This window comes from Cavia porcellus, unplaced genomic scaffold, assembly GCF_034190915.1.
Source record: "Cavia porcellus strain 051 isolate PalLab524CR breed Dunkin Hartley unplaced genomic scaffold, mCavPor4.1 scaffold_4, whole genome shotgun sequence".
NCBI classification, from domain to species: domain Eukaryota; kingdom Metazoa; phylum Chordata; class Mammalia; order Rodentia; family Caviidae; genus Cavia; species Cavia porcellus.
This window is the reverse complement of record NW_026947487.1, coordinates 46778880-46800816: the sequence shown is the minus strand read 5'-3', so window position 1 is coordinate 46800816 and position 21937 is coordinate 46778880. Positions and strand designations below refer to the sequence as shown.

General features: G+C 36.2%; 1 protein-coding gene across 4 annotated transcripts in view; it reads left to right on the top strand.

The window, feature by feature from the left end:
• The window catches only part of Fgf14 (fibroblast growth factor 14), a 629948-nt gene that overhangs the window by 591150 nt on the left and 16861 nt on the right, over positions 1 to 21937 (top strand). The window lies entirely within an intron of this gene.

Below are 21937 nucleotides of genomic sequence, written 5' to 3'. Positions count from 1 at the left end.
AGGCATGTATCTGCCAGTTGTGTGTGCTTACATTGATAGTGACATTAGTGTGTCTGTCTTGACTACTTTCTTGATAATTGTGTGTAAGGACTGAAAGGGGAGAGGAGCCAAACTTTCCCTCAATAACAGAAAATTTTGAGTGTGTGCAGACACACATGTACACCCCAAACTCAGATGACTGACCGCCCACATTCTCCTGGTGTAGGAAGTACTTGGGAAAGGGTATCAGTAACTATGACTTATTAATCTGCTCTTATACACTCTTAAAACTAAGACTAATTTTTAAAATTGAAATGGCTAGAAAAATCAAAAGAAGAAGAATATTTTGTGGCATATCAAAATGTATAAAATGCAAATGTCATTGTTGATGAATAAAATTATGTGGGAGCACAGCCATACCCACTCATTTAAGTTTCATCTGAGACAACTTCCAGGTTGGGACAGAGCTGGGCTGACCCTCGGCGTTGTATGGTCCTCAAAACCGAAACTATTTTCCCAGTCCCTTAGCATGAAGAGATTGAACAATTCCTAGGATGATCCAAGTGACCTTACTTCATTTTTGTATGTGTGTTGTCTCTAATCCCTTAGGCTATTAATATTTACTCTCCTGATGATTTCTGTGCATTACATAATAGCATTACATTCCACTGACTACTGGGAAATCCACTAATACAAATGCGATTTAATGATTAAACTAGATTGTTTATTTGAAATACTATGTCAAGGGATTGTTTACAAAGAGAAACAGGGTTTCTGCTACTGACTGAGTGTCGTCATATCAACTTCTCATTTATTTTCTGAAAGTTACTACCAGGATGTACCTAGTTAAGAGATTTCATGACTAGTTGAAGGGCCATAACCATGAAAATATGTTTTGCTTCGGATAAGGACCAACACTCAAAAATCAGTTTTGTGAAAACACGAATAGTTCTGACTTAATTATGTAATGGACTTCTTTAATTATTATCTATGAGTATGAAATAGAATTTCTATTTAGGTCTTTGGTTAATCTCATTGGAGGTTTATATATTTCATTTTATATGGATTTTGTACACAGCTTGCTAGATTTGTACATAGTAGTTACATAGGAAGAATACCTATGTAGTAGTTTCAGGGTTTCTTAAAATATTTTGACTTTATTATGTATTTATATGTATGTATTTATAGTATATGATGATTTCAGTCACTGTAGGGCATTGGTGCAGGTTCATAACATATTTCAATTCTTTCCTCCCCCCTTTTTACTCCTCTTTTTTAGAAAAAAATAATAAAGGTTGCAGTTCTTCCTGTTTATATATTTTATGTGAATAATATTAAGAATAAGAGCCAGGAAAAGTGATCTCTGTGATAGAACTGCACAGAATCTTAAAAGAATCTTAAGCCTTTAAACCACTCATAAATAATCTTTAAATTAAATTTTCAACAATACAAAGTTGCAAGCCACAATATCCAAGGGAGAAAAAGCAATATTTGCACACAGAGTGGCTTAAGATTTTAAGTTGAAGTGAAGATAGAAAATAATTAAGATTCCCTTTATCACAGTTCAGATTTCATACCGAATTTTATACCATATGTATATGCATGTATACATGTATTGTTATATGTGTATATTTGCACTTATACAAGTAATTGTGTATTTATATATACCTGAATATTATATCATATTTATTTGCATATACACATATATATACTATGTTTAATTGCACATATATGTATATGTACATGCTTATCCATATACAATTATATACTAGAATATATAATTATATATCTGTGTTTATATATTTGCACATGCATAGTATGCATAGTATTGAATATGGTACTATATCCATTTACATAATATATGCTTTTAGTAGGGTCAGATAAAAATAAATCACTCCATTAAATATATATGATTCCTATGTTTAAATTCTAAAAATTAACAATGCTTAAAGGTTAAATTCTCATCTCATAATCGCCAGCCTACTCCACTTAGCCAGCAAGGTGTGATTATGTGTCCCTGATGCTGATCATGAAAATAAGTGATAATTCTATCAGGGAGCTTCTGAAAATATACATCCTCCCTCAAAAGAAGAGGCAGCTCTCTTCTTTTGGCCTCTTCTGTGTCCAACTAGAGACGCTGTTGTAGGAAAACATGATGGTGAGAGCAACAAAAACTGATGTTCAAAAGGACCAACATGTTGGAAATGGTGGAGACAAAGAGTGAAACAGACCATCCTGATGAAGTCAGAGGCACTGACACAGCAGAGGTAGCATTAATCTCAAAAGACTTTTCTTGAGGAACAAGTTCAATTTCTGCTTTATTAAGCAATTACAGTTTGAACAGTCCTTCTTTGTAGCTGTAAGCATTCTGATAAGTATGCTGTGTACAACATCATATTCATAATTCCATACATATGTGCATAAATACATGTCTATATATGTGGATGCATATTTTCCCATACACATTACAGAAACTAATTTTACTGAGTACTTTCATTCATACTAGTGATCATATTCATGCCACTACTCAGAACACTAAGGCTTAGTCAATATTTTACGTATGTGAGTTACTGCTGTTTTGTATTTTATGCAACTGACTTAGATCTGTACTGAATATTTTAAGCATTTACTGACATCAAATTTTGTTTCATTTTTATCTCTCTACTCACCAGTGCACAAGACCATTGAGAGGATAAATATCTTATCAATCTCTTTTAAATATTGAGTCTAGTTAAGTAAATAAAAATGCTTCGGATTTCAGCTTTCCTCTATAATAGTTGCTACTTCTTTAATTACAGATTTTGATAAAATTACGACACTACAGATTTAATGATAGGAATAAAAGTAGATCAAGTGGATAATTAGAAATAGAATACATAGTGAACAATAGGGTTCCATCTGTTTCATAATTGGATTATTTTAATGATTCAGTATGACTATTGTTATCTTTCTACATCAAATTGAACAAAACATTTCCAGATTCCAATTCCCAGTTCTCAGATTTCTCTGAGGAGAAATACGGCCATAGATAGAGTTGTTCTGCTTATTTATCATTTTCCCATAGAGATTTCCATATTTCAATATGATTTGCTTTTAAATGAGGGAATTCCACAAGTACTATGCTTAGCATGGCCATGGGCTGGGTCAGCACATTTTTCTGTGACGGGTTGATTAATGGTGTGAGTCTGTGATTCTCATCATCACCATTGCTGCTGCTCAAGAGCAGTCGTAGTGAGAGAAGACCCAGGCAGCGTGTCACCAGCGGGCTAGGCTGTGTCCAGCACAACATTACAAAGAGAAGACAGGCTGCACTTGACCTGAGGACTGTAGCTAGCTCATTTCTGATCTAGAAGTCCCACTTTTGCTTCACCAGTCTTGACTATAAATTACTGTTTTTGTGAATTGCTAGAATATATGAGATGTGATTAAAAATGTTTAAGTTCTTTTCACTGTAAAAGAGGCATGGGAGTTCTCTTGTGAAACACCTTATCTTCCTCATTCTTACCACTTTCTGAAGCAGTTGCGGAAGTATTTTTTCAGGAGTGTCTTGTTGTGCTGCTGGGGCTTCTTGAGAGTCCTAGATTGCTTTAAAACACTTACTTTTTATGGTCATTTTGCTTTAGGGAAGAGTCAGAGGCTTCGAGGGGTTAGGTCATGTGAATAAGGTGAATCACAACACACGTGATAATTTTATGAGGTGGCCTGCGTGGTACTGGGGAGCAGCATTCACTGTGTTTTTGATCACACCTCATAAAGACATCGGGAAAGAGGACTCCAAGAGCTGCTTCAGAAGGAGGCAGGGACAGTGGGATGTGTGTTCATAGTGAGGGGGAGCTTTCTGAGGAGGATCCTTACCAGCTGTGTGCCTTTCACTGTAATACTTTTTACTTTAACTTTCAGCATAGATACTTTTCAACATTTTATTTTATTTTGACACTGGTGCATTGCATAGTGATTACACTCGTTTGGCGAGTTGGTACATAGACACAAAATACATCATAGCTCTTCTGTACTTCACCTCCCCTTCTCCTCATCACCCCTTGTCCTCTTTCTTGCTGAAGTGCAGAGAATTTCTCCTATGGAATTTATTGAGAGATTCATGGGGAGCCCAGAAAGCCAGCAACATCTTTGCCTTCAGACCCAAATGCTCCTCCACAATGTATCATTATTTAAAAGAAAACTTAAATGCATATAACTTTCTTTAAAAAACAAGTCTAATTTTGTAGAAAACATGAGCAAAATGTAAAGAATCGCCCTACACTACTTTGTTACTACCCCAGCCCCTCCCTCATACCAGTTGTCCTGTTATTAACAGTTTACATTAATCTGGAACCAAAGTTGCAGTTTATGTAGGAGTCAGTACTGATGTGTTTTTAACTGCAACCCATGGTCTTCAATAGAGCTCACTCTTGTTGTTTGACATTCTGTAGGTTGGGACAATGTCTAACTGTGTGTGTCCAAAATTACAGAGTTTATCATGGCATGTGCTGCACCTATTTGTCCTTGGCCTTCCTCCGCTACCCAGCACTTAGCTACTGATGATTTCACTGCCTTCATCGCTTCCCTAGAATATCGCATAGTAAGAAGCAGGGGCTTTTCAGCTTAATTCACTTAATAATATTCAAGTTTCAGGTTTCATATCTTCACAATTTCTTTTTATCACTGAATGATGTCCTACTGTCTGAATTGTCACTGTTGTTGTTGATGATGATGTTGATGATGGGGCATTTATTTGCTAAAGATCATCCTGGGGTTTTCCAAAAGGTGACACTGATGATCCCAATATAAACAGCTGTGTGGAGGTTATGGAGTGGATATAAGTTTTCAAGACATTTGGAGAACTATGCGGGAGCAAAACAGGTGGACCATATGATCAGTTATCTTTCAAAATGCAAGCCTCATCATTCCCTCTTCTTGCTGAAAACTTCCTGAAGTTCCTTTTAGCTTTTAGAAAGTCACCAGTTCCTAGTCTGGATACCATGGGCTTCTGTCTTCCACCATCAGCTGATCATATGGGCCCCAGCTTTCACTGTACCTGGCCAAGATTCTCATCTCTGAGAGCTTCCTGTGATTTTTCAGGATTCTTCTCTTTCCAGATGGAATGCTGTTGCCTTTCCTTTTCCCCTGATAAACTCCTATTCACCATTCAAGACATAGCCACAGAGCATCACATTTACAAATCCTCTGCTCTTGCCTGGGCAGAAATAGCCATTCTCTCCTCTGACTCTCTGTCTGCATCTTAGCATGGGAAGAACTGCATCATGATGCACAGTCTTAATAAAGCATAGATATCCTTTAATAGCATAAAATAAAGCTCTAAGAGTCCAGAGTTGATACCTTAACAGATTTTTCCACCTCCAGCAACCAGGAAAAGAATTATCCAAAGAAGGCACAAATATTTGTCAACTATAGGAATAAACTGATGATCACTGAAAAAAATTTTTAAAGCACTCTTGATTGTTCCTTGTATGTTCAGTTCTCTATAAGCAACTCAAAAGTTAATAAAAATATTCATCTCAAATACCCATTCATGACTTGGCTGATCCATGCCATACTTCAATCCTACCATACAAATGTCCTCCTCTTAGGGTCTTCCCTGCTGCCACATTGGAAAAATATGGAATATTCTGTCTCTCACACAAAATGACTGGCTTAGGTTAGTGTTATTGTGAGACAGGAGCATTAAAGTTAAAGTTGTAAGAAATGTCTTCACAAGCATGGTCTTTGTCTCTTTAACTGAAACTGTGATCCCCTATCATAGGATTCACTTTTCGTTTCAAATGTCATTTATTCTCTTCAGAGTCCCTTTCTAAGATGAAACTGATTCCAAGACTCAAACTTCCTTCCTTCCTTCCTTTTCTTCCTTCTTTTTCTTCTTTCTTTCTTTCTTTCTTTCTTTCTTTCTTTCTTTCTTTCTTTCTTCCTTTCTTTTTTCTTCTTTCTCCTTCCTCTTCCGCCTCCTCTTCCTCCTTCTTCTTCCTCTCTCTCTCTCTCTCTCTCTCTCTCTCTCTCTCTCTCTCTCTCTCAAAATCCCCATGGTGGTTGAGTTGAACTATTCATTTTATTTCTTTGGTGCTTAATGATGTTACATGTTTGAGTGCCTTTCTTCCCCTTATTACTCTGTGTGTTCCCTTGTGACTTCCCCCAACATTGGAAAGGAGTGACCTATCATTTAAAAATATGCCAAGGTAATTATTAGATCAGTCTGAAAATTTTTAATGTTCAAATTCACCTTATCTAATATTTTCTCAAAGACTCTAAGTTTAAATTTTCAGGCAAACATAACTTCCTTGCAGAAAAGAAACTGTGCCTTGTCACTCCTGAATCTCAGGCAGAGCCTGTCACACGATGACCCTATAATTGTTCACTAAGGGAATAATAAAAGGATCTGGATGAAAGAAATTCCTTTCCATTTTCTGCTTGTTCCATTAGCACAGCTCACTAACCAGTAACCTCTACCATGGGTTTCCTCTGGCTTTCTTACTTCTGCAAGTATTCGTATATTTCTTATTTCATTGTCTAATAGCCAAGAACTTCAGTGTCAGAAGTGTTGACACAGCCCAGCATATGCCCTGCTAACACAAAATGCTTTATGTGCTGTAGAGAATTATTTACCAGTACAAACCTGGGGACAAAAGTCACAACTTAGACAGTGTACCCAGAATGAAAGTATATTTTCCATTTTCTGAAACACTTCTTTCTGAGAGTGACTGGCTGTATAATTCTGTTTCTTGGCACAATTATTTCCAGTTTTAGAAATGATACAAAGAAGCTTGTAAATTACAACAGAATTATGGTTATGCAGAAGATGTTAGTACTTTTAATGGGTTTACTTGTCAATATCTTATCTTAGGAAGGAAAATTCACCATGTATTGGACAACGTGTTTCTTATGATTTAAATGATCCTTTTACTTTGGAACACATGATAAAGTACCTACCTTGTACCTATCATTGATAAAATCTTCTGGGAATGCTAAAAACTTTCTTCTTTAAAAAATAATAAGAGAAAGGGAAAAATCACTTGTCTCATGTACTTGCTTAGAACAGTTGCACTTTGCTGGAGTCTCTAAATGTGTATGAACATATTTAAATTCTATCCAACAGTCCATGCGTACTAGTGTTTTTGTGAAGAAAGTGCCACTGAACTAGAGTCTGTCTAAGCAGATGAACAGAGACAATTTTGCCTGGTGACTTGGAGCTCTGTATTTGTCCTTGTGTGCCTTGTGTATCCACTGCTTTAAATGTCTCAGTTTTGGTGAAATATTCCTCTTGTCATAAATCTGCTCCTGCAGTGACTAACAGTGAGTTAGTGCCTGTGCATATAAAATCAACAAAGTCACTTATGAGTTTTCCAAGTAAATGATGTCATTGCCATTTGAATAGTTCATTTAAGATTCTGAAGATGGTTTTCAGGTAGAGAACAACACCAAGTGCTCACATAGAGAGCTTGGCTCCAAAGAGATCAGTGATAAACATTTTCGATTGGAGGACATTTAAAAGACATTGTTTGCATAGTATTGAAATATCATGCACTGTAGCTTGACCTTATTTTCTTCCTGTTGTATCCTGCACATTCTTACCTAATTAAGTTTTTCTTTCTTCATGGTTTTTACTTTGTAGGACACTAAGTCAGTACTACTTTCACCTCCTTTTCCACTTGTAACTTCACCTACAATCTTGTGAACACTGCTCACATTGCTTGTCATTCTTCCCCTGAATATGTTGTCAGAGTTCCAGCCCCTATCTGAGTTCTCATTGTAAAGCAAACCTACAACATGCTCTGCTAGCCTCTCCCTAAGCTTTATCCTTCAGGATCTGATCAAATCAGTCTTCCTTTGTAAGCTCCTACAAACCATATACAACTAAAACATTGTTTACTAATGTACCATCAAGCAATGAAAATGTATGGAGCAAACTTACATGTATATTACTGAGTGAGGAAATCCAGGCTGAAGTAGACACAGGGTGATCCTAACTGCATAACATCCTGGAACATGCAAAACTATGAAAGTAGTAAAAAGAGCAATATTTGCCCGTGAGTTAGAAAGCTAGGTATGCTACAGAAGCTATTTGCTCAGTGAGATTTTGTATGGGACTACAATGTTGAATATAAGCCATACCATTAAGAAAAACTGTAGAATATACAACTTCCAGATTGAACTCTAATGAAAACTATGAGTTGTGATCAAAATATATGGTAAATGATCTGATAAAATGTTATTACACTTTGCCATTGGTCCCCCTCCCGACTCACCCTTAATTCAGAGAAACTTGTCCCATCCTTGTTGCCATTTCTGCAGCAGTTCTGGAAGCCCCTTTTCCTGAGTGTCTTGACAAGGTGTAAGCGAGTGAAATCCAATAGAAAAGCAGGTTTGTAAAAGCATTGCAGTGTGTCTCCGTTCACCTTATTCGTCAGATCTAGGGTCAAAATAACCGTGAAAGGTAGACCTTCTGAGGTGGGTCAAAACTTGAGGTGATCACAAACGCACAACTAAAGACATTCATTAACTCAGATTTCCACAGCATAAGTATTAGTTCTTGAAGGTAAAACAACTTTTCCAAAAATCATTGTAGGAAGGTTCTAGGGTGGATAGAAAACCAGCCTTTTTTCTAAATTGATGGTCTTTTACTTTTTTAGACATTGTATATTTTTCACCATAAAATTTCCAAACTGTCTTCACTAAGGGAGCTGACCAGGAAAGGAGCAGAGCGTTACCAATGCCTCTCTCGTGAAGATCTTGTGCTTCACCAACTCGAAGCCTGACTCATTTATGGCTGGGTTTTCATCTCTGACTTTCTTGTTCCTCTTCTCTTGATGACGTCAGTGAAACAGTATCCGTATTTATGGATCCTCAGTTGAACCACTTCATGCATGCTTAATTGATGTAGTTGTCTTTGTCTACATGATTGTATTATCTCTGCAAGTGTAGCTCTTCAGGGACGGCTCTATCCCCAAAGACCAGTCATGGAGGTTAAATACCAAGACCTGCAACTACACGCAAACATCTCTTCAATTTCTCTCTTCAGAGGGCCAGCCTCTTAGGTGGTTTTAGTTCTAACAGCAATTTGACACACTGAATGAGTGAAAGAATTAAACTACGAACTTAGACCTGAAAGTTTACACAATTCTATTTGGAAATTTGAAGCAGCCATATAGGATCGAAATGTATACATTAATGTAAGGCAGTAAAGTGCTCTGGTAGATTTTTTTAAAAAATTATTAAAATATGAAAACAACAACCATCTTATTAAAAGGTTAGGTGTATTCATGAAAGGTGATTAAACAGCAGCAATTAAAGAACCAAGTATTTGGGGAGTCCACTTGTGACTTTTTGTCCTTGACATCAACAAAAATAATCATATCTTATAAATTATACTAAAAAGCTTCCTTTGGCAATTTGGAGGCTTTCTTATGTGCTCCCCACCTTCTCATAATAATTGCACTTTTCTTTCCCTCTGTTTCAAGCCCTTGCAGCTTTTTCAGGAATGTTCTCATGTGTATAACTGATTCACTGACTGGGAATAGAATTATTCCTGTTAGGGTAAGGTTTATGCTTAGACTTACTGCTTGCCACGGGTAAGCTAACCCTTTCCTACCATAGTAAGATTTGTGAAGGAAATCTTTTACAAATCTTTCTACCCTAAACTCAAAAGTCTGTGACAGCCGTTATACTTTTATATTTTACAGATTGCCTAGAAACTGCTTTGTTTACTCATTAGGAGTTTTTCTTTCAATAAAATCATAAACATATGATTTAAAGAATGATTTTCCCCAAAGCCCAGTTCTTCCATTTTAATTCTGTTTCTTCTGCAGATAATAATAGTTCCTCAACTGTGGCATGTCTTGATTTTGCAAATGTGTTTTAAAAGTTAATCAGGAATTTTTAAAAATGACAAATAGACTACTTAAGGAAAAATTTAAACAACAAGGTGGGAAAATTCTGTAGGTATTTTGAAGTAATATTTCATAACAGGACAGAGAACACTGAGTAAATTTATATTGCACAGTTAAGCTTTATTTGACCCAAGAATGCACAGAAGTGATAGCTGACCTTTCAGAAACAGCAGTAAACACACCCCAAATGTCATCCCATTCCACCAGCGAGGACCCTACACACAACCCGTCACTCTCCACCCTTGGCTGCTGTGTATAATCATGCAGCTCTGATTGTTTGATCTCCCAGATATTTTTCCAGTCCGATATTTCCCCATCTCCACTGCCAGTGCCTCTTACCACACAATATTTTCTCTCGCCTGGTGTTGCAGTAGACAAACCACAGCTCTGACTTCCACTCCAGCTTTCTTCTATTCTGCACATTTCAGCAAGCATATCCTTCCCAACTTTGTACCCAGTTGTGTCATGTTTCCACTTAAAAGCTTTTAATGTCTTTCTATTGCTTTTGGGAAAGACCAAAACCTCTTCACAAGATCATTTTGTTTGGTTCATGCTGACACCCAAATTCCAGCTCTGTGTTCCCCACCTTCTCATGCTAATTGCACTCCCCCCCCCCGCCCCGTTTCAGGCCTTGCAGCTTTTTCAGGAATGTTCTTTGCTCTCCTCTTAACACAGTTAATGCATGCTAGTGTTTCAGGTTACACCTCAGAGTCCAGTGGTTTTGTTATTGAGCCAGGCAAGACTGTGTTTGTTTATGTGTTCTGGTAGAAATTATTATTTTTCTTGGAACAACTTATCTTATTTTGAAATGATAGAATCACTAGTATAAACATTTGTCTCTGTCACCAGTCTGTGCTCTAAGAAAGAATAAATGTATCAATTTATGTGTCTTGTTATATCCAAAGTCAAGATAAGTGACTAACAATGTTCGGAGTTCACTGCATATTTACTAGATAATTGAATGCATAAATTTTAGATATCATTAATTAGAGAATGAATGGAAACGTGTTTACATGTGTTAAGAGTACTCAAATTTTCCAATTTATTATCTAATAGTGAGGACTGAACTTTAAGAACTTTTAATGGTAGATCTTATTTTTTTAAATAATTACGATTCTTCATACTTTATATTCTCACACTGTCTGTCAATCAACAGCCTGAAATTAGTACAACATCATTTCAGTTTTATAAAATTTCTATTAATTCAATAAGGAAAATAATTCGGTATTAACTTAGAATTAAATCCATAGCTAAGTGAACTCAAAAGGCTTCTTCTTCCAGTTGGGGTTCTGTAACCTAGAAGTTAACATCTTCATCTTAGTTGCTCTTTTGGCCTAAAAGGCATTGCCCAGCCTCTCTGATCTTTGGTGTTTGTCCTTACATGCTAACTTTTGGAATTATTGAGGAATCTATGAATTATAATCCAGATGATCCTCAGGGTCTCATGTCAGCCCTGGGTGGCCTTCCGCAGTATCCTATCCTTTCAGAGTTGTGACTTTTCTCAGGTACTGTACTGTGTTTTCTCTTAATCCTGTAAAAGGACTCATTTGGCACTTGGGGTGATACTAAACCCCTTTCCACATTGTCTGGTTAATAAATAGCTAGCAAGGGGCAGAATGGTAAAAAACATTTTACTCCATTGTTTAGTGTTTACTCCAGTAGAAATTACCACTTTTGGATGAACACTGTAGTTTAGGAGTATTGTGGTACTTACAGTTCCTTCCTTTTTCTAAGGATGCTTGTACTTTTACAACAGGTATTTGGGGTTCATTTGTTTTGTTCTGTAGGTTTTAAACTTTTTCATGTAAGTGGTTTTGATGTGTTTGTTCTTCTTAAGAAAAGTCCAAAACCTATGTGCTTCATGCAATAACATTCTATGGAAAGACGTGATTTTAAATGGACTTGAAAGAAAGGAAAGTAGGAAGAGTAGATAGGCATGCAGAAATCCATGTAGATCTAATGAAAGACTGAAGCATGGAGCATTGAAAGAATAGTACTAAAATATAGTTTAGAGATCTCAGAGGAGAAAAACCTCTAAAAATACAACTGCATATATACACTGGTACCTGACTGCTTCCAAACTTGTAGAATTTGGTACTGCTTTGTTTAGTTTAACAAAGTACTCTGGAGCAGTTCTGTCTGGTTGGATAGAGAAGAGCTGAGTATTCTCTTTCACTTCAGGACTGTCTAGGCTGTGGCCACTGAGGCTTGTCTCCCATGGTGACTGCCACTAGCCACTTGGCCCAGTGACCACGACCAGCCAAGAACATGGGTTTGGATTGTTTTCCTCCCTAAACATCTTGAAATCCTTTAATCATATACTTGCCTTAAATTATCCCTCTTCTTGTGGTTTGTTTTCTTCTATTTTTGGTACATATAAAGTCTAACAAATCTAGACCAAACACATCATCACGGCAGGTCAAATCTTATTCTGAGCTAACACTCATGTGACCTTAGGTAAAAATAATGGAAAAAAGTGGAACTGATAATTTTTTGAGATCATTCATCCAAGTGAATTTGGTAGTCTTTTTTGGCTTCTCTTGTGATTATTTTTGCTGTATTCTTCTTCTGATTTCCTTTTGAGACCTTGATGGGGAGAAAAGAGAAATAATTAGTAATTTAAGGCTCAGATCCTTAGACTCAGACAGGCTAGATCAAAACTGTACTTTGCCACTCCCTAGTCCGGCAAACTGTCATCCAGATACTTAATTTTAGCATAACAGTCTGTAAGAAGGAAGGCAATGAGATAATTTATGTAAAACAATAAGCATTGTGACTGGCTGGCACTGAAGGATACATAGATGTTAATTATTATGAAGTCTCTTTAGCTTTCCTTTAATGATATGTATATTTACAGCTTGAACTGGTATACAACAGAGCAATGTTCTTCAGACTTATCCATGAAGAAGGACAGTATTTTTTAAAATTTCCAATCTTCTTGCAAAGCGATTACATAAAACGCAATATAATACAATTACAGGAAAAATTTTACAAAGTAAAATGAAAGCCTAGGAATTTATTTATTTTGTATTTAACAGATTAAACAAAATGTTCTCAGTTAAACTGCTAAGGATATTGATTGATATGGTGTCACTCAATTTCTAAGCCTGTTTTGTTACAGTAAGGAAATAAAATTTGCAGTCAGGCACAGGCCTGTGGACCATACTTTGGGTAGCACAAATATGAAGACTGTATCTTTTTATTTTTCTTTCAAATGGAATAGCTCCACTTTTAAAATCGTCAATTGCTCCTTGATATTGTCATGATGTACATACACAAGGCTCGGTGCTGTGTTTGGATTATAACGAATATAAAAACCAGTAACCAGATGAAAAGTTCCTAATATAAAGACTGAGGCAAGGCTGAGGATCTGCCCTGGAAAAGGCAGGACTGATCCTTACTTCTACACCGCTGAGAAAATTCAAAGAAATGATTTGCATCTCTGTGTATATCTGCTACCTAGTGGTGTTGATCCAGGAAAAAAAAATTTTTTTAAAACTCAGGGCAGCACTTTTTCTTGATTTTGTTACAGATATTCAACTTGATTCCTTTTACATAAAGCACCGTGAATTTTACATCTTCTATTCAAGCAAAGTCCTATAGGAATTATGTAGCTTCTCCGTATATAAAGTACAGGGAATTCCACCAAGCACATTGGGTCTGGAGTTCAATTTTCACTTGCCAGATCATCTACTGTGACCTTTCATCCCTTCCTGGCCCTTCTCTGAGAGTTTTTTTTGTTTGTTTGTTTTTGTTTTTGTTTTTTGTTTTTTGTTTTTTGTTTTGACAACATATGTATCTTTTTAAGGGATTGTTTATGATGGTAGACAGGAGCCAAGACAATTTCAATTTTGTTCAGTGTTTCTTTGATCAGTGAGCACAAAATTGTGTTTGCAGGTTGAGTGAAAGGGAGGTAAGGTCAATTTTGAGTGTTCATATATTTCTTGTCAAATTAAAAAATGTCTCATTTTAAGACTGTCCTTTAGTCCTTTATTTCTTTCCTCCTTGCAATCATTCTCATTTCTTCCAAGGGAAGACCATCTTGGCCGGTATGGTAGCAGCATCATTAATGTTTCTCATTTATCTTTTCTGTATGTAGGTGTAGACAAAGATTGACAATATCATAGGCATGTTTTGTGTTTAGTTGCATGAAGAACTGAAATGGTAGCTATCTATGTCAACTATCAGTCACCTTGATGCCAATGTGTACCATTCACAAAGCCCAGCCATATAGGGTGTATTGTTTGTGCATCTAGAGTCAAGTAGTACTGGGCTGGCGGCGGAGGGGGGCTCTAGATGTTGGCAGGACTTTTCTGGGAATGAGCAAGCTTTGAGTAAGGCCAGTGGGCTTTGCTTCAGCCAGGCCAAGGTCAGCACGTTCTCCAGGGAAGGGAGAGGTACAGGAGAGGGCACAGGCCTGAGCACAAGCGTCTTTTAAGCATTCTCTCCTGCTCTTCACCTGGGCATTGAGTGAGAGCACTTGGCAGATCCTGAGCTAAGGATCATTGGTTTGGCATGGTAGGGAGAGAAATTGGTACCCATTTTGCAGTTGATGACATTTCTTAAAAAGTCAAGTCCTCTCCAGGAATAATATGATAAGTGGAGACAGTTATCCAGGAATAATATGGTAAGTGAAGACAGTTAAATCATTGTATTTCTCTTGGGAAGAACAAATGTATTTGGGTAAGTTCCTTAAAGCTCCTGGGTGCCTCAGTGTCTTCATTTCTAAAGTGGTCCTAATAGTATCAGTCCCTTAGGATTACAGTCGGGATAAAATTAGTTGGCTGTATCCCATATATAGTGTTTAAAACAACGTCTTACATACAAATTCACACATGTTAAGTGTAGTTATTAACATGATTGTTATGAATGTTATAGCAAGCACCACTGAATCCTGTCAATCTGTGCTGATGATGTCTGGTTGTCCCAATACTTTCTTAAGCCTATTTAATTTGTAATTTTTTTTTACTAAAATTTATAGCTCTGGTACCATCTGTTCATGTTACAAGAGTTATAATTTTAGGAATTTATAGATGTGTATATTCTGGAGAAGCAGATTTAACATTATAGAATCAGTTGGTATAAATTTTTATTTATAAGTTCAATTGATCCTTATAGATGTGTGGTAAATTCTTCAGATTTTGTATTCCATTTCTTGCTACACAAATTTGTTGTTGTTAAGAAACGGATAGCAAGCTTGTGAGTGATGTCACCTTGATTGAAATGTCTCCAAATGTTGTGGCCAGTTATTAATTTGCTCTGTGTGTGGATGAGAAGCGAGGGGGAACTTGAGATTATGCATTACTTGTTGGTTGCCGAATATGGCATCTCCTAAGTTTACTAAAAATATATATTCTTATGTATATTTAAAGAAGACATATGTGTATATATTTTAATGTCTAACACAGTTATTTTAAATAAATGAAATGTTAAATCAAATACTACTATTTGGTCATTAAACAAATAAATACAAAATATAAATGTAGTAATCCAAAAATTAAAATACTTTAATAAGTCATTGGTATATTTAAATGTGTTAATCTCTAAATGTTGGACTGTATTGTTACTGATAAAAAATGCTTTCATTTGCAATTTTGTTTCCTTGGAAACTACATCTATAATAGCATTTGGCCCTATAAATATAAGTATTTAAGGAGATTGTTGTGCTGGTGAGAATACACTTAATTTCATTGGGTCCTGTTATTAAATCAGAGCTGTCTGTTAAACACATATATATATATTGCGGATTTGTTTAAAGAATATTTACAATTTACTAATTTTCCCCTATAGGCATTAGTCATAGCCCCTTGTTACAAAATTTTTGTTATATAGAATTTCAGATACTTGAAATGCATTAGTCAACTTAAACTTCTGTTTTTGGATGTTAACTACAAATATTTTCTATTTCAGACTTCATGACTAAAATCTCTTTAAACGTTCGATTTTTTTTCCTTTATAAGTAGCACTCGGCATCTTTCTTTAAAAAAACTGCATAGTTTCAGAATAGTTTCATTAAAAGACATATTTTAAAGCCAGATGATTAAGGCAATCGGAACAAATCTCTGCTGACCTCACGTTAATTTTCTGTAGTCCATATCACCAAAATGTACAAAACGAGAAAAAGAACTGCAAGTGAATTGGATAATTAGGACTTCTGTCTAAAGTGCCTAATTAATTTAGCAACTGTTAAGAGTAATTAACAACCCTGTTTATGATAACAATTAACATTTGATTTGTTCTTTGACTCAATTTATAGTTTATAAATAAATACAGATTTACAGATTATAACTCGGTTTATAGTTTTCAAATTATTTTTCACCTCTATTATTTGATATTTTTAAAGTACTTTTGTGATTTAAAATTATTCTCCAAGTATGAATTAGAACCTATGATTTCCCATCTCTTGATTAGGAGGAAATTCCTAATGAGGACGCAGGATCATAAGGGCAGTTGTGGCAGAGAAATAGGTTACTAAAACACTTAGCAGCAAGTATCTATCATGTGTTTATTATGTGCTCTTTGCTGCGGTATATCTGGTATCACTTTTCCATTCTCCTTTTGTAATTCATTTTGGAATTTACTTGTAACTGACAAATGCTGAAATTTTAGCAGCTTGCTCCTTTTTGCATTTTCTCCTTGAAATGATGATGCTAGCAAAACTCAGAAATCTAAACAGAACATAAGCCACACTGGGTCACTGTTCCCACCAGGGTGACACACTAAATGGAATTTGCAGGTGACTATTAGACTTCATGGAAACCCAGGCTCATAAGAGAACGAAAAGGCTTTTCCAAAGGACTAATTCTGGTAATCATGCTTATTTGGGTACAGGAAACTATGTGCAGTCTAACTTTGGAACACTTGGCTTCTTAAGATTTTGATACTGGATTAATAATTCCTCTTCTTAGGAAACTCCTCAAATTTTATCTTACATGGGGATTGGCAAATTTTTAAACAAAGAGCCACATAACATTTTAGACTATGTGAGTCATATGAGCTCTGTTTCTACTACTTATCTATGAGCTTGGTAGCATGAATGCTGATCTAGACACTAAGTGTCACAAACAAACAGAAGTACCTTTTTTACCAGTAAACCTGAGGTTTCAAACATTGATGGGAGTTGTTTTTGTCCTGAAGGCTACAGTTTACCTAATTACTGGGTGAGAGCCTCAGCCTCAGTTTCAGAGCTGACAGCCAAATCACCTGGGTTTATGACTAATTCACTCCTTAGGAACTGTGGACCTTGGGCTCTCTCTTCTCTGGGCCCTCTTTTGATGGAGCCTAGAAGCCTATCTTTGTCCACACAGATGGCCTAATAGGGTGTTCTCCTAAAGAATGATATTTCTCTGAGAAAAGGGATTCTGCTGCTACTGTTTAGATAGTAAGCACACCACAGATGGTGCTTTATTTCACAAACGACTGCAACATCAAAGGAGATACGGAATTTCTGTTTTAATTGTTAAGTTTTTCTCTCCTGTGATTTGAGAGTTGAGTTCGCCATGGTGCAAATTAATACTTAAACTGCTGCTGGAACTTAATCATTCATTTTGTTGTTGAGGTGGCACTGGGTCTAAATATAGAAAGGAAAGAGAAAAAAGAGACATGTCAGATTCTTTATCTATCACATTTTGGCAATTTCCAAGAGTTTCTATGTAAGCCTAATTCAAATAATCATTTTTATAACTGCCATTTGTAGAGTGTTTCTCTGTCATTATCATTATACCAGGCAAGCGTGTAAAAACCATAAAGCAGGTTACAGTGCCATCGGTGAGCAACCTAGGTGCCCACTGTTTTCAGTCCTTTCGCAAGCATTCTCCAGCCAGGGCTCCAACTGGAGGCTGGCAGATTTCATCTTAGCCTTGAGGTCCACTGAGCCCCTTGGCTCACCTAATATTAAATAATGGCCACGTTAAAGAAATGTTTTATATGGCAGCTGGTATTTCTTAGGTTGAAAAGTAGAATCTGTGTTGAAAGTTTTCATCCCCGCCCCCCGTGAACACCTGCTCTTTTACTATTATACCCACCACTCTCTGTCTCCCTGGGCAGAGCCTGGGAGAGGCCCCACTCACCCTCATTGTCATCAGGCCAGCTTGCTTTGCACCTGCATCAGTCAGTGGGTTAGAGGCCTCCAATGTGCATGTGTCTGAGTAGATCTGTTCAAGTACAATTATTAGAAGTGCTATTTATCAGAGGTTTTCAGTGCATTCAGTATCCCTGAAACATATTTTATCAGAGGTTTTCAGTGCATTCAGTATCCCTGAAACATATTACAGAACTTGAACCAAAATTATGACTGTATTTCTTACAAGGGAATTTTTCTTTATGATGATCAATGTCACTTTTATGGTTCCTTTGTAAGGAAATAACTTACAGAAGTCAGTGCCAAGAGAAAGGAAAACATATCTCTTAAGTAGCTTCTATCATATTTTTTTTCTCATTTTGTACTGGCCACCAGGAGCTTCCAAACTCCATTTAATCAAGCAACATAATTCTGGGAACGTTTCTCCCTTACATTGCCTCCTTCTTCCTCTTTATATTATGTTAAGACTAACAGTTAACCTGAAAGCATGTATACGCATATGTTACAAACAGCTTTTTAGTCCATTTTGCAGGATATCAGGAGTCATCATTGAAATACAGAAACATTTCTAGACTTCTCAAAATTGTCCTGCACATTGACAATGGTTTTGTGTTTAAAAAATTCTAATCAGGCATGTGATTATTTCATTGCTCATTCAAGGATAGCATGCATCTTCCTTTCATTTAAAAGAGGTATACTTAGTTTCCTGATGTACAGGACACTGTAACATCCCTCAGTCCTGCTTCCCATCCACATCACTCTCCACAATGCCAGCAGCTCTGCACTAAGTTCTCCAAATAGACCAGCGCACTCCCTGTGGCTCATCTTTCACAATGCTGTTACCCCATATTTAATCACTCTAGCAGTTTAAATGTAAGGCTGCCATAACACTGCCCTTTTGTATGTTTAAGTGTGCAAGACATAACCATACTTCTAAGTTTTTGTTCATCAAACAGAATAGTTTGTACTGTCATTGTTTGTTTTCCCACTTTTTATGCTTTGATTTTGTAACTTGAACAACTACTTCTAAGATAACAGTGTGTAATTTATCAACTAGTGATTTTTTTCTGTTATTTTTTGAAACTATTATTTCTACCCTTTTTTCTGTTTTGGTCTTTTTCTCTAAATAAAATAAATAAATCAAATTAACAACCAGTCTTATTCTTTTGGTATATCTGATAATCAGCCCAATACTTAGTATAATAATACTGTGCTCCATAACTAATGATTTGCTGGAATTTTGAAAGAATCAAAATGCTTGATAGAAACAAAACACCTACTGTATACCTTTTACTGTAAATAATGGTGGTTCTATTTTAGAATAATTATTAAGTTGCCCATGCTCTTCTAACATGCATTCAGCCAATCTTTCCAACTATCTTCTCAACCTATAATTTCTGTCCTCATTTTATAGATGAGGAATCTAAATCCCAGAGAGATTAAGCAATTTCTCCAACTACACACTGCTGATAAGGAACAGAGCCAGGATTGAACCCTGGAGGTCTGGCTCCACAGACGGTGTTCATCTGTTTCACTGCCTTCTATTTGTCCCTTATGACAGCAAATAAATAGCAAGTGCCTCAACTTTCATTAATTCTATTACATCTCATGAGAGTACTGCCAATATCTTGTGCTTCATTCTTTGGGGAATAGATAAAATTCTTGAAAAGTCCTGAGAAAATTTTCTAGCCAGAACATCTCTGAATATTTTGTGTGAATCTCCATGGTGTATGTGTGTATGATTTAATTGTTGAGCCAGGAATAAACGTGGCTAAAAATGTATCAATCTCTACCTGTATTATGTAGGCAATGATGCTCAGTGTTAGAAAACAGAAGAATCACATCCCTGTGAGGTCACAAAAAGCAGCTGTGGCGTTGACTGTCTTAAAATCCTGCCACGCAAACGTACATGAAGAAGATGAAGGATCAGAAATTCATAAGGGATCCACTGGGAATAAATTACTCCTTCTGAACCAAGAGTCTTCATTCTCCTTCATATTCAAATCAGTGAATTCAGAGTGCAAACACTGCCTTCCGAATTGCCTGCGAGTGACGCACGAAGTATTCACCATGTTTTTGCACAGGAGGGAGAAATAGATAAAAATGGGACAAGCTATTTGTGCATCCATATTTTCAGAACTAAATATCCTACTATCCACAAATAAAGAATTAGCATTATTGATCCCTTCACATCAGCACGAAGCAGGCCTTGGCCAGAAAACCCAAGCCCCGGAAGGCAGGTGCCATCTTCACCAAACTCTTCTGAGTGACCAACCCAAATGGTTCTTACTCTTCCACTCCTCTGTGGTTTCCAAACAGATTTTAACCAGTAGATGGAATGCTTGGATGCCTTGGTCAGCTTCAATAAAAAGACAAGGCATGTGTCAAAGTCTCACCTACCTGTCCTAGAAGGCCTAGTTGCAAGGAGTTTGGGTCTGTGGGAATGACAGCACTCCATTTCATTTTTCTCATTACTAATGTGTGCATAAGCACTATTTCATCAGGTTTTCTTCTTTTCATAACCAAGGTTTAGAAACTGCCTTGATCTACCTCCTGTTTATTAATGAAAACTAGACTTAGTGGGGGGGGGGGTAATTTGGTGAACTAAATTAATTGGAAAGCCAAGATATTTGTTTTGATAGAATCTTATTTGCACCTGAGGTAGCATCATGTAGAAGAAAGAAATGAAGATCTATAAAAATTTCTTTGGTGGTAGGTTACATGTGTTAGTTGTGGATTTCCAGAGGAATAGAATCAATGTCATTAAAAATACCTGCCATTTGAAACATGCATGCCCCTTGGAAAATTATTTACTCTCCGTGAATTAGTTATGGAGTGCATAAATTGCAGGTTGCTAAAAACATCATCTGATTAGTGACTCTATGGGAAACATTGAAAGAAATTTCTTATGTATAATTATTATACATTATTACAGTTAACATAAATTCACCTTAAAGATTTTTATTGTTGGGATCCTAAATGGTGTTTCAGAATCCATATGTAACTTTTATTTATGTATTTATTTATTTTTGGTACCAGGGATCGAACTCATGACTCCGTGCTTGCAAGGCAGGCACTTATGCCACTGAGCTGAATCCCAAGCCATTACATATTTTTAAAAGAAAAGCAAGTTATTTTCTACAGTGGTAAAATATACTGAGGTAAAATGAAAACCTGTGTATATTTTTCAGTGCAGTGATTTTTATTAAAAGGGTCAATGAAACTAAAGCTCTTTTGCATCTGTGTTTCATGTACATAAGGAACAGTCCAGTGTTAAGCTTATTGAAAACAATCAAAAAAACAATGACAAAAACTGACCATGGTGTGTATTAGGAAATTCAGTGTTTAAAATTACATTTAATAAGTCTATCAAAATACATGTAGATTGCAACTTTATACATTTTTATCAAAATAGTAATCATCATATTCATTATTATTCATTCCTAAATAAGAATTTTATGTAGTTTATAACATTATCTAGGACTATTTGTGATATTAATGATAATCTGAAATTAGTAAGCCTTTTGCTGCATATCAGTCCATGAGGGTCATGGCTAAGCCTCGTAGTATTTAACATGCTTCACTCTTTCCAAAAGCTTTGGGCAGTTTTCTTTCAGTGCAGCTATTGATATTTACTTTCTAGTGTCACAAGGGGTCTTTGAGGCATAGAATTAGGTGCTTTCGGCTCTTGTCACTGTGATTATTTAACATGCCATATGGCCTCAGGTGGTCACACGGTAAAATCTCTCCTGGCTGAGTTGTGTTCCTGCTGATTGTCATGGTTTTGTTTTGAAATTTCAGTTGAGTATTTTATAGGAAAAATGTATCAGCCTACAGTGTCATTGATCCAAATAACAACTGGCACCTGTTAAAAGCATCACATAATTATTCCTAAGGAAATATGTAAATTATGTGGATTATAAAATATCTGACATATATGTTTTATTTTTGTTTACTTTATTGTAAATATATTATAGTACTT